Genomic DNA, 17,577 nt, shown 5'->3' on the forward strand with positions numbered 1-17,577 from the left:
TGTATAAAAAAATCACTGTTAATGTGTTGGCTCCAAAAGTAAAAGAAATTCACATATAGCTAAAGAATGCCAATTTTATATGGACATCTTCAGATGCTTCAAAAGGAAATCACATAAAGTTAAGATCAATAATGGCTCAATTTGTCATCCAATTTATGAAATCAAAATAAAACCTTTAGAAGTTCAGTCTCTCAAAGGCAAAGCATCTTATAAATTGAATTTTAAGATTTTATTTATTTATTTGACAGAAGAGATAGAGAGCACAAGTAAGCAGAGCAGCAGGCAGAGGGAGAGAAAGAAGCAGGCTCTCTGCTGAGCAGGGAGCCTGATGTGGGTGGGGCTCGATCGTGGGACCCTGAGATCATGACCTGAGCTGAAGGCAGCTGCTTAACCAACTGAGCCCCCCATGCACCCCACAAATTGAATTTTAATGCTTAATATTGCAGATAGAATTATTTGGGGAAATACAAATTTAATGAGGCACAGTGTTGTGGTTAAAAAAAAGAGATGGGTTTAAATTAAGGAATCTATGGAATATAATATTGTTGAAACTCTTTGTGGTTCAGACTTCATATTTAACTAATCAAAATAAAACCTAAAGCTGTCAAAATTCACATGTATATGTAACTAAAAAACTAAACTAAAAAAATGGGATAAAGCTAATGTTGATTACAAAAAAATTTCTCAATTTGGTTATGCATACCTTCTCTTTGCTGCCTATCTTCAAGTGAATTTTGATGTACTCTTTTATAAATTATCCTATGTCCTATAATTTCATTCAACTTTTTAAGTAAATAATCCCTCTTATATTTTAGTTTCATTTTGTTCATATTTAGCTGGAGATTATTAATAAAAAAGGTTTTTAAAAGTAGTGCCCTAAATTATCATCCTTTCAATATTTTACTGAGTAGTAATCATAGGAAGTGAGACTTTAAAACCAAAACACATTAAAACTTGTCCCTTGAGAAGTTGGCAAAGAATCGAAAAATATTAAATGATGAGAACTCAAGAGTATAAAAGATTTAATTTTAAAATTCTATAATTGTACATTTCAATATCTTGACTTATTAGAATGATCTTATGATGCAGAGCCCATTTTTAAATGGAGAAATTTATATTCTGTATTGAATGAAATGGAATTGAGAAGACCTATGCTTTTTAAGCATCTAAACTTGGTGAAACATTCAAAAAAAATTCACAAATAGATAGGAATTATCTGACAAATTTATTTGTAAAAATAACTAAATAAGAATATTTAGGCTGATATGTTTATACATTTTAATGAAAAAATAAAACTGATACTATCTTCCATTCTGCAGAATTCTCTCTGAACTTACCAGATACGTTACCTCTCAAAAACAAAACAGTATGTTTAACACAGGAGAGTTGACGAAGATGTCAAAAAACTTGAATTTATAACCATAATATATTCAACTGTGAAGACTGAAAAACTTTTGAATATTTTTGAAATAACAATATCATATTAAGTAGAATATTTTTCAGATAAATATCAGGGACAAAATATTACTAGAGATAACATATGTAAATATTACCACCAACAATAATTATTTCCCTTATGCTATCTTTAATGTTCATAACATTATAAAATAAAATTAATGTAGATGATTATCTAATGTTTATTAGAATTTATCCTTTTAAAATCAATTTGTATAAAATGACTATGTAGGTCCATCAATATAATAAAACCAATTTCTCATTAGCTATCAAAGGGGATCTAATATAGATGATAAATTAACCTCATGTCTGACGAGTTTGCTCTGTCATTCCATATATCAGAAGGTATCATATGGCATGCAATTACATTATTAAGAATTTGAGGCCTATTTCTAGGGATTCCGCTACCAGCCAGTCTTGCTAAAGGAAGTTTTGAGGTATTATTCCCAGTTGCAGTGGCGGGTGGTTGCCTATTGTGGCCAAGCCCTTACTTTAACTCCATTACAACAGATAAGCCAAATTTTATTGCTCTATTTCTAGGTATTTGCCTAGGTTCCCTTGCCTGAGTTCCCCGGAGACCTGGGTCTTCACCTTCTCTTAAAGTAACAAAGTCTCTCAGGGCCTGCTCTCTGATTACCAGAACTCTGCTACTGCAGCCTGACCTCACTGATGATAGTGTCACACTCATTTCTTTTTCTTAAGATTTTCTTTATATTTCAACTTTTTATTTAAATTCTGGTTAGTTAACATATAACGTAATATTAGTATCAAAGTAGAATTTAGTGATTCATCATTCACATATAACACCCAGTGATCATCATAGCGCTCCTCTTAATGCCCATCACCCATTTAGAACATCCCCCTACCCACCTCCCTTCAAGCAACCCTCAGTTTCTTCTGTATAGTTAAGATTCTCTTTTATGGTTTGCCTCCCTTCTTTTTCCTTTTCCTTCTCCTATGTTCATCCGTTTTGTTTCTTAAATTCCACAAATGAGTGGAATCATATGGCATTTGTCTTTTTCTGACTTACTTAGCTCACTTACCATAATATACTCTAGCTCCATTCACATTGTTGTAAAGGGCAAGATTTCTTTTTTTTTTTTTAAGATTTCATTCTTTTTGATGGCTGACTATATATATATATATATATATATATATATATATCACTTCTTCTTTATCGATTCATTGGTTGATGGACATTTGGGCTCTTCCCATAATTTGGCTATTGTTGATAATACCGCTGTAAGTATCAGGACACATGTTTTCTTTTGAATCAGTATTTGTTGTATCTTTTGGGTAAATGCCTACTAGTGCAATTGCTGGGTCATAGGGTAGTTCTATTTTAACTTTTTGAGGAACCTCAAAAATACTGTTTCCCAGAGTGGCTGTACCAGGTTGCATTCCCAGCAACAGTGTAAGAGGGTTCCCCTTTCCCTGCATCCTCACCAACATCTGTTGTTTCCTGGGTTGTTCAATTTAGCCTTTCTGATAGGTGTGAGGTGGTACCTCACTGTCATTTTGATTTGCATTACCCTGATGATTAGTAATGTTGAGCATCTTTTCATGTGTCTGTTAGCCATCCAGAAGCCTTCTTTGGAGAAATGTGTGTTCATGTCTTCTGCCCATTTCTTAACTGGATTATTTGTCTTTGGGTGTTGAGTTTGATAAGTTCTTTATAGATTTGGATTCTAACCCTTTATCGGATACATCACTTGCAAATATCTTCTCCCATTCCATAGGCTGTCCTCTAGTTTTGTTGATTGTTTCCTTAGCTGTGCAGAACCTCTTACCTTGAGGAAGTCCCAGTAGTTCATTTTTGCTTTTATTTCCCTTGCCTCTGAAGACATGTCTAGTAAGAGGCTGCTAGGGCCAAGGTCAAAGAGGTTGTTGCCTGTGTTCTCCTCTAGGATTTTGATGGATTCTTGTCTCACATTAAGGTCTTTCATCCACTTTGAATTCATTTTTGTGTATGGTGTAAGGAAGTGGTCCAGTTTCATTCTTCTGCATGGTGCTGTGCAGTTTCCCCAACACCACTGGTTGAAGAGACGGTCTTTTTCCCATTGGATAGTCTTTCCTGCTTTGTTGAAGATTAGTTGACCATAGAGCTGTGGGTCCATTTCTGGGTTCTCTACTCTGTTCCACTGGTCTATGTGTCTGTTTTTGTGCCAGTACCATACTGTCTTGATGACAACAGCTTTGTAACAGAGCTTGGCATCTGGAATTCTGACGCCTCCAGTTTTGTCTGTCTTCTTCAGAATTGCTTTGGCTATTTGGGGTCTTTTGAGGTTCCACACAAATTTTAGGATTTGTTTTTTCCAGCTCTGTGAAAAATGCTGCTGGTATTTTGATAGGGGTTGCCTTAAATGTGTAGACTGCTTTGGGTAGTATAGACTTGGTAACAATGTTTGACCTTGCAATCCATGAGCATGGAATATTTTTCCATTTCTTTGTGTCCCCTTCAGTTTCTTTTATAAGTGTTCTATACTTTTCAGAGTATAGATATTGTTTGTCTTTGGTTAGGTCTATTCCTACGTATCTTACTGTTTTTGGCATAGTTGTAAATGGGACCGATTACTTGATTTCTCTTTCTGCTGCTTCATTAGTGGTGTATAGAAATGCAACAGATTTCTGTACGTCAATTTTGTATCCTGTGACTTTTCTGAATTTGTGTATCAGTTCTAGTAGTTTTTGGTGGAGTCTTTTGGGTTTTCAACATAGAGTATCATGTCTGCTGCAAATAGTTAAAGTTTGACTTCTTCCTTGCTGATTTAGATGACTTCTATTTCTTTCTCTCTCTCTCTTTTTTTTCTTTCTCTGATTTCTATGACTAGGACTTGCAGTACTATGTTAAACAGCAATGGTCTGAGTGGACCTCCCTGTCGTGTTCCTGACTGTAGAGGTAAAGCTCTCAGTTTTTCTCCATTGAGGATGATATTAGCTGTGGGTCTTTCACAGATGGCCTTTATGATGTTGAGATATGTTCCCTCTATCCCTATTTTGTAGAGGGTTTTAATCAGGAAAGAATGCTGTATTTTGTCAAATGCTTTTTCTGCATCTATTTAGAGAATGATATGGTCCTTATTCTTTCTTTCATTAATGTGGTGTATCATGTTGATTTATTTTTGATTATTGAACCACCCCTGAAGCCAGGAATAAATCCCACTTGATTGTAGTGAATAATTTTTTTTAAAGATTTTATTTATTTATTTGACAGAGATCACAAGTAGGCAGAAAGGCAGGCAGAGAGAGAGGAGGAAGCAGGCTCCCTTCTGAGCAGAGAGCCCCATGGGGGGCTCGATCCTAGGACCCTGGGATCATGACCTGAGCTGAAGGCAGAGGCTTTAACCCACTGAGCCACCCAGGCACCCCTGTAGTGAATAATTTTTTTAATGTACTGTTGGATTTGATTTGATAGTATCTTGTTGAAATTTTCTGTATCCATGTTCAATGGAAATATTGGCCTGTAATTCTCCTTTTTAGTGAGGTCTTTGGTTTTGCAATCAAGGGAATGCTGGCCTCGTAGAATGAGTATAGAATTTTCCCCTCCTTTTCTGTTTTTTGAAATAATTTGAGAAGAGTATTATTAACTCTTCTTGAAATATTGGGTAAAAAAGCCATCAGACCCTGGACTTTTGTTTTTGGGAGATTTTTTATTACTGTTTCAAATTCTTTGCTGGTTATGGGTCTGTTCATATTTTTTCTTTCTTCTTGTTTCAATTTTGGTAGTTTGCATCTTTCTAGGTACAGTGGATACAAATCTAGATACAGGTTTCTCAAAATTTGTCCATTTCTTCCAGATTGCCCAGTTGGCATATAATTTTTCATAATAGTATCTTATGATTATTTGCATTTCTCTGGTGTTGGTTATGATCCATCCTCTTTCACTTGTGATTTTGTTTTTATTTGGGTCCTTTCTCTTTTCTTTTTGATAAGCTTGACTAGGGGTTTATCAATTTTATTAATTCTTTCAGAGAACCAGCTTTTAGTTACATCGACCTGTTCTACCGGTTTGTTTGTTTGTTTGTTTCTATATCATTTATTTCTGCTCTAATCTTCATTAGTTCCCTTCCTCTGTTGGCCATAGGGTTTATTTGCTGTTCCTTTTCTAATTCCTTTAGGTGTAAGGATATGTTGTATATTTGAGCCTTTTCTTGCTTATTGAGGTATGTCCGTATTGCTATATACTTAACTCTCGTATTGCCTTTGTTGTATCCCAAAGGTTTGGACTGTCATGTTTTCTTTTTCATTTGTTTCCATGTACTCTCTAATTTCCTGGTTAACACATTCATTCTTAGAGCGGGTGTTCTTTACCCTCCATCTGTTTGTGGTCTTCCCAATTTTTTTTTCTTGTAGTTGACTTCTAGTTTCACAGTGTTGTGGTCTGAAAACATGCATCATATGATGTAGTCTTTTTGTATTTGTTGAGAGCTGATTTGTGTCCCAGTATGTGATCTATTGTGGAGAATGTTCATACACACTCAAAAAGAATGTGTATTCTTGTGAAGTGTGTAAACCTGGCGATTTGCAGACCTGTACCCCTGGGGATAAAAATATATGTTTATAAAGCTGTAAAAAAAAAAAAAAAAAAAAGGATGAATACCCAAGTTTTGTAGCAACATGGACGGGACTAGAAGAGATTATGCTGAGTGAAATAAGTCAAGCAGAGAGAGTCAATTATCATATGGTTTCACTTATTTGTGGAGCATAACAAATAGCATGGAGGACAAGGGGAGATGGAGAGGAGAAGGGAGTTGAGGAAAATTGGAAGGGGAGGTGAACCATGAGAGACTATGGACTCTGAAAAACGATCTGAGAATTTTGAAGGGGTGGGGGGTGGGAGGTTGGGGGCACCAGGTGGTGGGTATTGTAGAGGGCACGGATTGCATGGAGCACTGGGTGTGGTGCAAAAATAATGAATACTGTTATGCTGAAAAAAAAAAAGAATGTGTATTCTGCTGTTTAAGGATGAAAAGTTCTGAATATATCTGTTAAGTCCATCTGGTCCATTGTGTCATTCAGAGCCATTGTTTTCTCTTGACTTTCTGCTTAGATGATCTCTCCATTGTTATAAGTGGGGTGTTAAATTTCCCTACTTTTATTGTATTGTTATCAATGAATTTCTTTATGTTTATTATTATTTGATTTCGATATTTGGATGCTCCCAAGTTGGGGGAATAAATATTTACAAATGCTAGATCTTCTTGTTGGATAGACCCATTAGTCATGACATAATGCCCTTCATCATCTCTTGTTACAGTCTTTGGTTTATAGTCTACTTCATCTGATATAACAATGGCTATTCTGGCTTTTTTTTTTTTTTGACATCCATTAGCATAATAGATGGTTCTCCATCCCCTCACTTTCAATCTACAGGGTTTTTAGGTCTAAAATGAGTGTCATATAGGCAGCATATAGATTGATCTTTTTTAAAATCCATTCTGATACCCTGTGTCTTTTGATTGGAACATGTAGTCCATTTATATTCAGAGTGATTATTGAAAGACATGAATTTAGTGCCATTGTGTTACTTGTAGAGTTGGTGTTTCCGGTGATGTTTTCTGTCCCTTTCTAGTCTTTGTTGCTTTTAGTCTTTTTCTCCCCACTCAAAGAGGACTTTTAATATTTCTTGCAGTGCTTGTTTAGCGGTCATGAACTCCTTTAGTTTTTGTTTGTCTGGTAAACTCTTTATCTCTCCTTTTATTCTGAATGACAGCCTTGCTGGATAAAGGATTCTTGGCTGTGTGTTTTTCCCATTTAACACGTTGACTATTTCCTTCCAGTAACTTCTGGCTTGCCAAGTCTCTGTGAACAGATCTGCTGAGCACTTGATCTGTCTTTCCTTATAGATTGGGAACTATTTTTTTCCCCTTGCTGATTTCAGGATTCTTTCCTTGTCTTTGTATTTGTGAATTTGTCTATAATATACCTTGGCAATGGTCAGCTTTTCTTGAATTTAATGGGAGTTCTCTGTGCTTCTTGGATTTTGTTGTCTTTGTCCTTCGCCAGATTAGGAAAGCTTTCAGCTGGAATTTGCTCAAGTAAAACTTGTTCCCCTTTATCTCTCACTTCATCTTCTGGGACTCCTATAATATGAATGTTATTACATTTTAATAAATTGCTAAGTTCTCTAAGTCTACCTTTGTGATCCATTAACTTTCTTTTCCTCTTCTTTTCAGCTTCATTATTTTGCATAATTTTATCTTCTGCAACAGTGATTATTTCCATTGCTTCATCCATACTCATTGTAATAGCATTCATTTAGGTCACATCTCAGTTACAGCATTTTTAATTTTGGCCTGACTAGATTTTAGTTAAGTTTTTTTTTTTTTTAAATCTCTGTAGTAAGAGATTCTCTAGTTTCTTCTATGCTTTTTTCAAGCCCAGGCCTTATAATGGTTGTTTCAAATTCTATTTCAGACACCTTACTTATGTCTGTATTGATTAAATCCCTGGTCTTTAGCCTACTTCTTGTTTTTTCTTTTAGGGTGAACTCCTCCAACTTGTCATTTTTCCAGAAAAAAAAAAAATAGAAAAGTAGATCCTGAGTGTATTTTGACCTGCTTGTTAAAAGAAGCTAGATCCAAATACAAATAAAGTAAATGAAAAATATAAAGATAAAGATTTAAAAATTATAAATAATTTTAAAAGGACTTAAAAACATTAAATAAAAAATTAAAAAGGGGGATTGATCCTGTTTCCTCTAGACCTGAAGCTTTGCAACATTCGGTGATCACTAGACTTGGAGCATCTGAGGGATTTGTGCTGGTCTTCCAGGGAGAGGCCTGATGCACTGATTCTCTGGTGGACTTGCCCTAGTTGAGATGTGCTTGCAGGGTACAGGGAGTCGAGCCTTGGTGTAAGCAGCTCTAGCCTCCACTAGGTTGTGCTATTTTGCTCCATGAAGACTTTCAGCACTGAGGGGTAGGGTGAATATGTTGGTACCCCACTCTCTATTCCTGGACCTAAGAGTTCACACCCACCATGCTTTAAGAAGAGTAAACTATCACCCTTTTGTGTTCCTGGCTTCCATCTGATGCCTGCCTTCACCCTGCCTGTGTCCAGGCTGTTTTATCTCAAGCTCCCCACGGGGTTTCAAAACTCTAAATTTCAGAGGCTCCAGTGGCCAGACCCATGCTGATCCTCTGTGGGAGGGTCCTGCCACACTTCTGCTATTTGCCAGCACATGCTAGGAAAGCAGCCACACGATTGCAGTGTTTCAGAGTTTATAGCAAGGTGGAACAGAGAGCTGGTATCCAGGCTTGTTGCCCTCAACTGGAGCCCCCACTCCTATGTTAGGGAAGAGTGCAGCATGTTGGCACCACCCATTCTTCTTGGGACCTAGGGTATCATCAGACTATGCAGTCCACTCTTGGGTCTCCATCCATGGTCCCCACTGAACACCCTTAAGCCAGGCATGACCTGGTGGTAGTGGACTTCCAAAACTTCAGATTTTATGCTCTGCTTATAATACCTTGTGCTCATCTCCATAAGCAGGGCTGCCTCCCTGCTGCCTTACTCACAGTTTTTATCTCCTTCAAATTAACCTTCCACACCTCCTACCTTCCAGAAGGTGGTTGCTTTTCTACTTGTAGACTTGAGTTTTGTTCTCTCAGTCCTCAGATTGATTTCTTAGGTCTTCAGAATGATTTGATCACTATCTGGCTGTGTTCAAGGGATGAAAGATTAGGGTCCCCCTATTCCTCTGCCATCTTAACTCCTCAATAATATATATATATATATGTATATATATATATATATATATGTAAAATTCCATAGTTAATTTTAATAATTCCATTCCACATATATAATATATGTAATCTCACAGTGTATCTATATTTTAATATTATATACAATTTTACAGTCTATATAGTAAATATATCTTTTATGTTACATAAAGTAATATATATAATACATTATATATAGATAGATAGATATAGATATCTAGGTATTTTTCTATATATATAATATATTATTTTCAGGTGTGTCTTTGTGTATATACCATACTATGGAATTTTATACACACACACACACACACACACACACACACAGACATATACATATTTGTCTTGTGTGTGTATATGTGAGTTTTTGTATACTCAGATATTTTTCTATTTTTCTATTTTTGCCTCTTGAAATAAATGATAGAGATCTCTAACTAATGCAACTAAAGCACTAGTGTCTTTCCTATGCCAGACTAAAATGACCTTCTCCCTTATTCTATTTGTTTTGTCCTACATCTGTCTTCTCTGCACCACCACTTTCTTATTTCTTGGGTTTTATTTACAGAAACATTTTAGTCTTATCCTCTGCACTTTCTTTAATACTTGCTCAAATTTTCCTTTAGGTGTATTCTTTGTCTGTGGTATTACTAACGAGGCTTTAGGTACTATTAACAGTTTGCTCAAAATTGCTTCCTGACTGCTTTTCCTACAAACCCTGAATTCGTTGAAGCTCAGCTACTTGCTACTTAAGCACCTCATATCTTTGTGCTACGTTCTGATCTGGGTTGAGAAGGTCTCTTTAATCCCCTGTTGACTGAAAATATAGTCTCTTCCTGATTTGCGTCTGAACTGAAAACAGGTTCCTCTTTGAGTAGAAGCAAGGACTCTTAGAAATATCTTGCATTGGGGAGACAAGATGGCGGGGAAGTAGGAGGAGGCGCCTTTTCAACCTGTACCCTAAAGTGAGCTGATTACCTACCAAAGAACTCTGATCACGCATGAAATCAGACTGAGATCAGAATTACACACGTCTGGATCTCTACTGGGGCAGAAGACGGCAGTGGGCAGGTAAAGCGGAGTGGGAACGGAGTGGTAAAGCGGACTGATATTGGAAGATAAACAAAAGGGGGAGGGAGCCACCAGAGGCGACTGATTGGAAAGTAATACCCCAATACAAGAGTGCCCTGCGACTGGGGACCAGCTTTAACTTGGGGACTGGTTGAAAGCACTCCAAAAGAGCAAAGGATCGCGGGGGTGAAATTGTGGGAATCGGGGCGGCTAGGGACAGGGGCTTAAGTCCCCAGACCGAGGACAGCCTCCCCTGGTGCTGAGCCAGAGAGAGTGTGGCGGAGAAACCAGGTCTTGGTCCCTGAGCCGCCAGCGCGCGTGAGATTGCGTGGGGTCTGGCTCCTGTGAGGCATGGGGAGCCACGCCAGATGGCAGAATGCCGAGCCCTGCTACAGAGCCTAAGACGCATGCGCCCCTCACCCTCCCCTGAGAGAGGTGTACAAAGGCCCACCGGGCGCTCTTAGACCCGCACCATTGTTTCAGAGCCTGAGACGCGCGCCCCAAACTCTCCCTTGAGAGAGGTGCGCGAAGGCCCAGCCTGGTGTTTTCGGACCTGTACCCCGCTCTCAGAGCCTGAGACATGCGCGCGCGACCCACAGCCTCCCCTGAGAGAGGTGCGCGCAAGCCGGGCACTCTTGGACCCAGAAAGACCAGGCACTCCCAGCCCGGGCCAGCGGGAAAATCTCAGTGTGCGATCACTGCTTGGAACTTCTCTGGCGGTCTGGAGCTGCCCAGACAGCCGCCACTGCCATAGTTTTGGGTACAAGCAGAAGATCCTGCATCCCCAGGGACCGCGACTCTGAACCTGCTCTGCCACCGGCCAAGGGGGAGTTTATTTGGACTCTGCAGCCAGACTGAGGCTTCTCTCTGAGAGGGAGGTCAGGGTGCAGTTTGCTTTCCTCTAAACCTACAAAAACCATCAAAAGCGGTCAAGGCAAGAGAAAAAAAAAGTGAACAAACATAAAAACCTCCAGAGAACAAAAGCCTGAAAAAACCGGTTTTCTCAGAGCCCACCCCCTTGTGGAGGGCAGGAGGACTTAACTCAGGGAACATCATTGACTGAAAACCCACGTGGCAGGCCCCTCCCCCAGAAAACCAACCAGGAAAGAAAAAAAAAAAAAAGACTACAAGAGAACAACCACCACTACTTCATAGGACAACTTTTATTTTTAATTTGTTCCCACTATTTTGGCTCTTTTTTTATATAGATAATTTTTTAACCTATTTACCATCACAGTGAGCTGTCCAGTACATCAAATTCCATAATAACCTTCTAACCTGAACTTTTTGATACATACACCTGTGTTTTTATTTTGCATTTCTATTTTTTAAATTTCTTTTTTTAAATTTTAGTTTAGATTAGTCTAGTTTATTCCTTTTTTATTTTTATTTTCTAATATTCATATAGACTTAAACTTCAAAGTAATCCCCTTTCCCCAATCAATACTACCCCTATAGGTAAACCAATTTTAAATTCCCCTTTATCTTAGGAAAGTTGAGTCCTTTAACAAAGACATCAAGATACATCCAGGAAGAATCAAAACAACCTTCTTCGCCCACACTGAGAATTTATAACCACTCTCCCATATTTTTCTTCCACCACTGTTTCTGTGTTTTTGTGTTTGTCCTGATAGTATATAAATCTTACACTTGGGGTTCTTTTTGACGAGGTTCTTTCTTTATTTGCATATATATATATATATATATATATATATATATATATATAATTTTTTCTCTTGTCATATATTTTTATCAGTCTTTTTGTTTGGCTGTTTTTGTTTGTATACTTCATAAATCTTACCTTGGGGCCCATTTGGGCTGAAGCTTCTCTTTTATCTTCCCTTTCTTTCCTCTCTCTCTCTCTCTCTCTTTTTCTTTTTGTTTTCTTTTTTCTCTCATTTGGGTGCAGAATCCTGATTGCTCAGAAGTGTTCCAGGGTGCACCTTGACTGCACCACGGTCAATACATCCAGCTACATCTGTTCAGTCATCTCTCACCAAAATGACTAGGAGGAGAAATGCCCAACAGAAGAAAAATACAGAGGATTGACCTTCTGCAACAGAGCTAATAGTTATCAACATAGACAATATGTCGGAAAGAGAATTCAGGCTAACAATTATCCAGGCAATAGCTAGGTTGGAGAATGCCATGGATGACCAAATGGAATTGATTAGGGCCGAACTGAAAGCAACCAGAGAGGATGTTCACAACGTTAGGGCAGAGCTAAAAGCTACCAGAGATGAGGTTCACAATGCTCTCAATGAGTTCCAATCTAATCTAAATTCTCTCAAAGCTAGGGTAACTGAGACAGAATATAGAATTAGTGATCTGGAGGACAAACAGATAGAGAGAAAGGATCAGAAGGAAGCCTGGAACAAATAGCTTAGAGCCATGAAAACAGAATTGGGGAAATAAATGATGCCATGAAACGTTCCAACGTCAGAATTATTGGAATCTCTGAAGGGGAGAAGAAAGAAAGAAGTATAGAAGATACAGTGGAACAAGTTCTTCATGAAAATTTTCCCAATCTCGCAAATGGAACCAGCGTTCGTGTACTAGAGGCCGAACGGTCTCCACCCAAGATTGTAGATTCCAGAAAAACATCAAGGCACCTGATAGTCAAATTGAGGAATCATAATTGTAGGCATAATCTCTTGAAAGCCGCTAGGACAAAGAGGCTCCTTACTTACAAAGGAAAGCCCATCAGAATAATGTCAGACCTGTCCACAGAGACCTGGCAAGCCAGAAAGGGCTGGCAAGATATATTCAGGGCACTAAATGAGAAGAACATGCAGCCAAGAATACTTTGTCCAGCAAGACTGACATTCAAAATGGATGGAGAGATAAAGAGTTTCCAAGACCAGCAAGGCTTAAAAGACTATGCAACCACCAAGCCAACACTGCAGGAAATATTAAGGGGGGTTCTATAAAAGAGGAAAAATCCTAAGAATAGCATTGAACAGAAATATAGAGACAACCTACAGAAAGAAAGATTTCAGAGGTAACACGATGTCAATATAAACGTATCTATCAATATTCACTCTCAATGTGAATGGCCTAAATGTGCCCATAAAATGGCACAGGGTTGCAGATTGGATAAAACGACAGGACCCATCCATATGTTGTCTACAAGAGACCCATTTTGAACCTAAAGATACACCCAGACTGAAAGTGAAGGGATGGAGAAGCATCTTTCATGCCAATGGGCCTCAAAAGAAGGCCGGGGTAGCGATTCTCATATCAGATAAATTAGACTTTAGACTAAAGACTGTAGTCAGAGATAAAGAAGGACACTACATCATTCTTAAAGGGACTATCCACCAAGATGATCTAACAATTGTAAATATCTATGCCCCCAATATGGGAGCAGCCAATTACATAAGAAAGCTGTTAATCAAGATAAAGAGTCATAGTGATAAGAATACATTAATAGTAGGAGATCTTTACATGCCTCTCTCAGAAATAGATCATCGAAGCAGTAAATCAATAAAGAAACAAGAGCATTGAATGACACATTGGACCAGAAGGACCTCATAGATATATACAGAACATTCCACCCTAAAACAACAGAATACTCATTCTTCTCAAGTGCACATGGAACCTTTTCAAGAATAGACCACATAGGGCGCCTGGGTGGCTCAGTGGGTTAAGCTGCTGCCTTTGGCTCAGGTCATGGTCTCGGGATCCTGGGATCGAGCCCCGCATTGGGCTCCCTGTTCGGCGGGGGACCTGCTTCCTCCTCTCTCTCTGCCTGTCTCTCTGCCTGCTTGTGATCTCTCTCTGTCAAATAAATAAATAAATAAAAATCTTAAAAAAAAAAAGAATAGACCACATACTGGGTCACAAATCAGGACTCAACCAATACCAAAAGACTGAGATCATTCCCTGCATATTCTCAGATCACAATGTTTTGAAACTGGAGCCCAATCACAAGGAAAAGTCCAGAAGGAACTCAAACACCTGGAAGCTAAAGACCACCTTGCTTAAGAATGCTTGGATTAACCAGGAGATCAAAGAAGAACTGAAACAATTCATGCAAACCAATGATAATGAAGACACTTTGGTCCAAAACCTATGGGATACAGCAAAGGCTGTTCTAGGGGGGAAATACGTAGCCATCCAAACCTCCCTCAAAAAAATTGAAAAGTCCAGAACACACCAGCTGTCTCTACACCTTAAAGAACTGGAGAATCAACAACAAATCAAACCAACTCCACACATAAGAAGGGAAATAATCAAGATTAGAGCTGAGATCAATGAGGTAGAAACCAGAGATACAGTAGAATGTACCAATGAAATGAGAAGCTGGTTCTTTGAAAGAATCAATAAGATCAATAAACCATTGGCCACACTAATCCAAAAGAAAAGAGAAATCCCAAATTCATGAAATTATGAATGAAAAGGGAGAGATCACAACTAACACCAAGGAAGTAGAAACAATCATCAGAAGTTATTATCAGCAGTTATATGCCAATAAGCTAAGCAACCTAGATGAAATGGATGCATTCCTGGAAATCTATAAACTCCCAAAATTGAACCAGGAAGAAATTGACAACCTGAATAGACTGATATCTAGTAATGAGATTGAAGCAGTGATCAAAAACCTCCCAAAAAACAAGAGCCCAGGACCTGACGGATTCCCTGGGGAATTCTACCAAACTTTCAAAGAAGAAATAACACCTATTCTCCTGAAGCTGTTTCAAAAAACTGAAGCAGAAGGAAAACTTCCAGACTCCCTCTATGAAGCCAGCATTACCCTGATCCCCAAACCAGGCAAAGACCCTACCAAAAAGAATTTCAGACCAATATCACTGATGAATATGGATGCTAAGATTCTCAACAAAATCCCTGCAAACAGGATCCAGCAACACATTAAAAAGATTATCCACCATGACCAGGTGGGATTCATTCCTGGGCTACAAGGATGGCTCAATATTCACAAATCAATCAATGTGGTAGAACAAATTAATAAGAGAAGAGAGAAGAACCACATGGTCCTCTCAATTGATGCAGAAAAAGCATTTGACAAAATCCAGCATCCGTTCCTGATTAAAATGCTTCAAAGTATAGGGATAGAGGGAACATTCCTGAACTTCATAAAATCTATCTATGAAAGACCCACAGCAAATATCATCCTCAATGGGAAAAAGCTTGCAGCTTTCCCGTTGAGATCAGGAACACGACAACAATGCCCTCTCTCACCACTCTTGTTCAACATAGTATTAGAAGTCCTAGCAACAGCAATCAGACAACAAAGAGAAATAAAAGGTATCCAAATTGGCAGTGAAGAAGTCAAACTCTCTCTCTTCACAGATGACATGATTCTTTATATGGAAAACCCAAAAGACTCCACCCCCAAACTACTAGAACTCATACAGCAATTCAGCAATGTGGCAGGATACAAAGTCAATGTACAGAAATCAGTGGCTTTCTTCTACACTAACAATGAAAATACAGAACGGGATATTAGAGAATCGATTCCATTTATTATAGCACCAGGAACCATAAGATACCTGGGAATAAACCTAACCAAAGAGGTAAAGGAACTGTACTTGAGGAACTACAGAACACTCAAGAAAGAAATTGAAGACAACACAAAACGATGGAAGACCATTCCATGCTCTTGGATCAGAAGAATAAACATCGTTAAAATGTCTATACTGCCTAGAGCAATCTATACTTTTATTTTTTTCTTGGCCAGCCATTTTATTTATTTATTTATTTATTTATTTATTTATTTATTTATTTATTTATTTTTTATATTAGTGTTCTTTTTATTTTTTTAGTCACTTTTTAAATTTATTTTCAGCATAACAGTATTAATTGTTTTTGTACCACACCCAGTGTTCCATGTAATCCGTGCCCTCTCTAATACCCACAATCTGAAGGGTTTGAAGAGGTAGAGCAATCTATACTTTTAATGCCATTCCAATCAAAATTGCACTGGTATTTTTCAAGGAGCTGGAGCAAATAATCCAGAAATTTGTATGGAATCAGAAGAGACCCTGAATCACTAAGAAAATGTTGAAAAACAAAAATAAGACTGGGGGCATCACATTACCTGATTTCCAGCTTTACTACAAAGCTGTGATCACCAAGACAGCATGGTACTGGCATAAAAACACACACATAGACCAGTGGAACAGAGTAGAGAGCCCGGATACGGACCCTCAACTCTATGGTCAAATAATCTTCGGCAAAACAGGAAAAAATATACAGTGGAAAAAAGACAGTCTCTTCAATAAATGGTGCTGGGAAAACTGGACATCTATATGTAGAAGAATGAAACTTGACCATTCTCTTTCACCGTATACAAAATCAAACTCAAAATGGATAAAAGACCTCAACGTGAGACAAGAATCCATCAGAATCCTAGAGGAGAACATAGGCAGTAATCTCTTCGATATCAGCCACATCAACTTCTTTCAAGATATGTCTCCAAATGCAAAGGAAACAACAGCGAAAATAAACTTTTGGGACTTCATCAAAATCAAAAGCTTCTGCACAGCAAAGGAAACAGTCAAGAAAACAAAGAGGCAACCCACAGAATGGGAGAAGATATTTGCAAATAACAATACAGACAAAAGGTTGATATCTAGGATCTATAAAGAACTCCTCAAACTCAACACACACAAAACAGATAATCATATCAAAAAATGGGCAGAATATACGAACAGACACTTCTCCAATGAAAACATACAAGTGTCTATCAGACACATGAAAAAATGTTCATCATCACCAGTCATCAGGGAGATTCCAATTAAAGCCACATTGAGATATCACCTTACATCAGTTAGAATGGCCAAAATTAGCAAGACCGGAAACAACATGTGTTGGAGAGGATGTGGAGAAAGGGGAACCCTCTTACACTGTTAGTGGGAATGCAAGTTGGTGCAGCCACTTTGGAAAACAGTGTGGAGATTCCTCAAGAAATTAAAAATAGAGCTTCCCTATGACCCTGCCATTGCACTACTGGGTATTTACCCCAAAGATACAGATGTAGTGAAAAGAAGGGCCATCTGCACCCCAATGTATAGCAGCAATGGCCACAATAGCCAAACTGTGCAAAGAACCAAGATGCCCTTCAACGGACGAATGGATAAGGAAGATGTGGTCTGTATACACTATGGAGTATTATGCCTCCATCAGAAAGGATGAATACCCAATTTTTGTAGCAACATGGATGGGACTGGAAGAGGTTATGCTGAGTGAAATAAGTCAAGCAGAGAGATTCAATTATCATATGGTTTCACTTATTTGTGGAGCATAACAAATAGCATGGAGGACAAGGGGACTTAGAGAGGAGAAGGGAGTTGGGGGAAATTTGAAGGGG

This window comes from Lutra lutra, chromosome X (genome assembly GCF_902655055.1).
Source record: "Lutra lutra chromosome X, mLutLut1.2, whole genome shotgun sequence".
Taxonomy (NCBI): domain Eukaryota; kingdom Metazoa; phylum Chordata; class Mammalia; order Carnivora; family Mustelidae; genus Lutra; species Lutra lutra.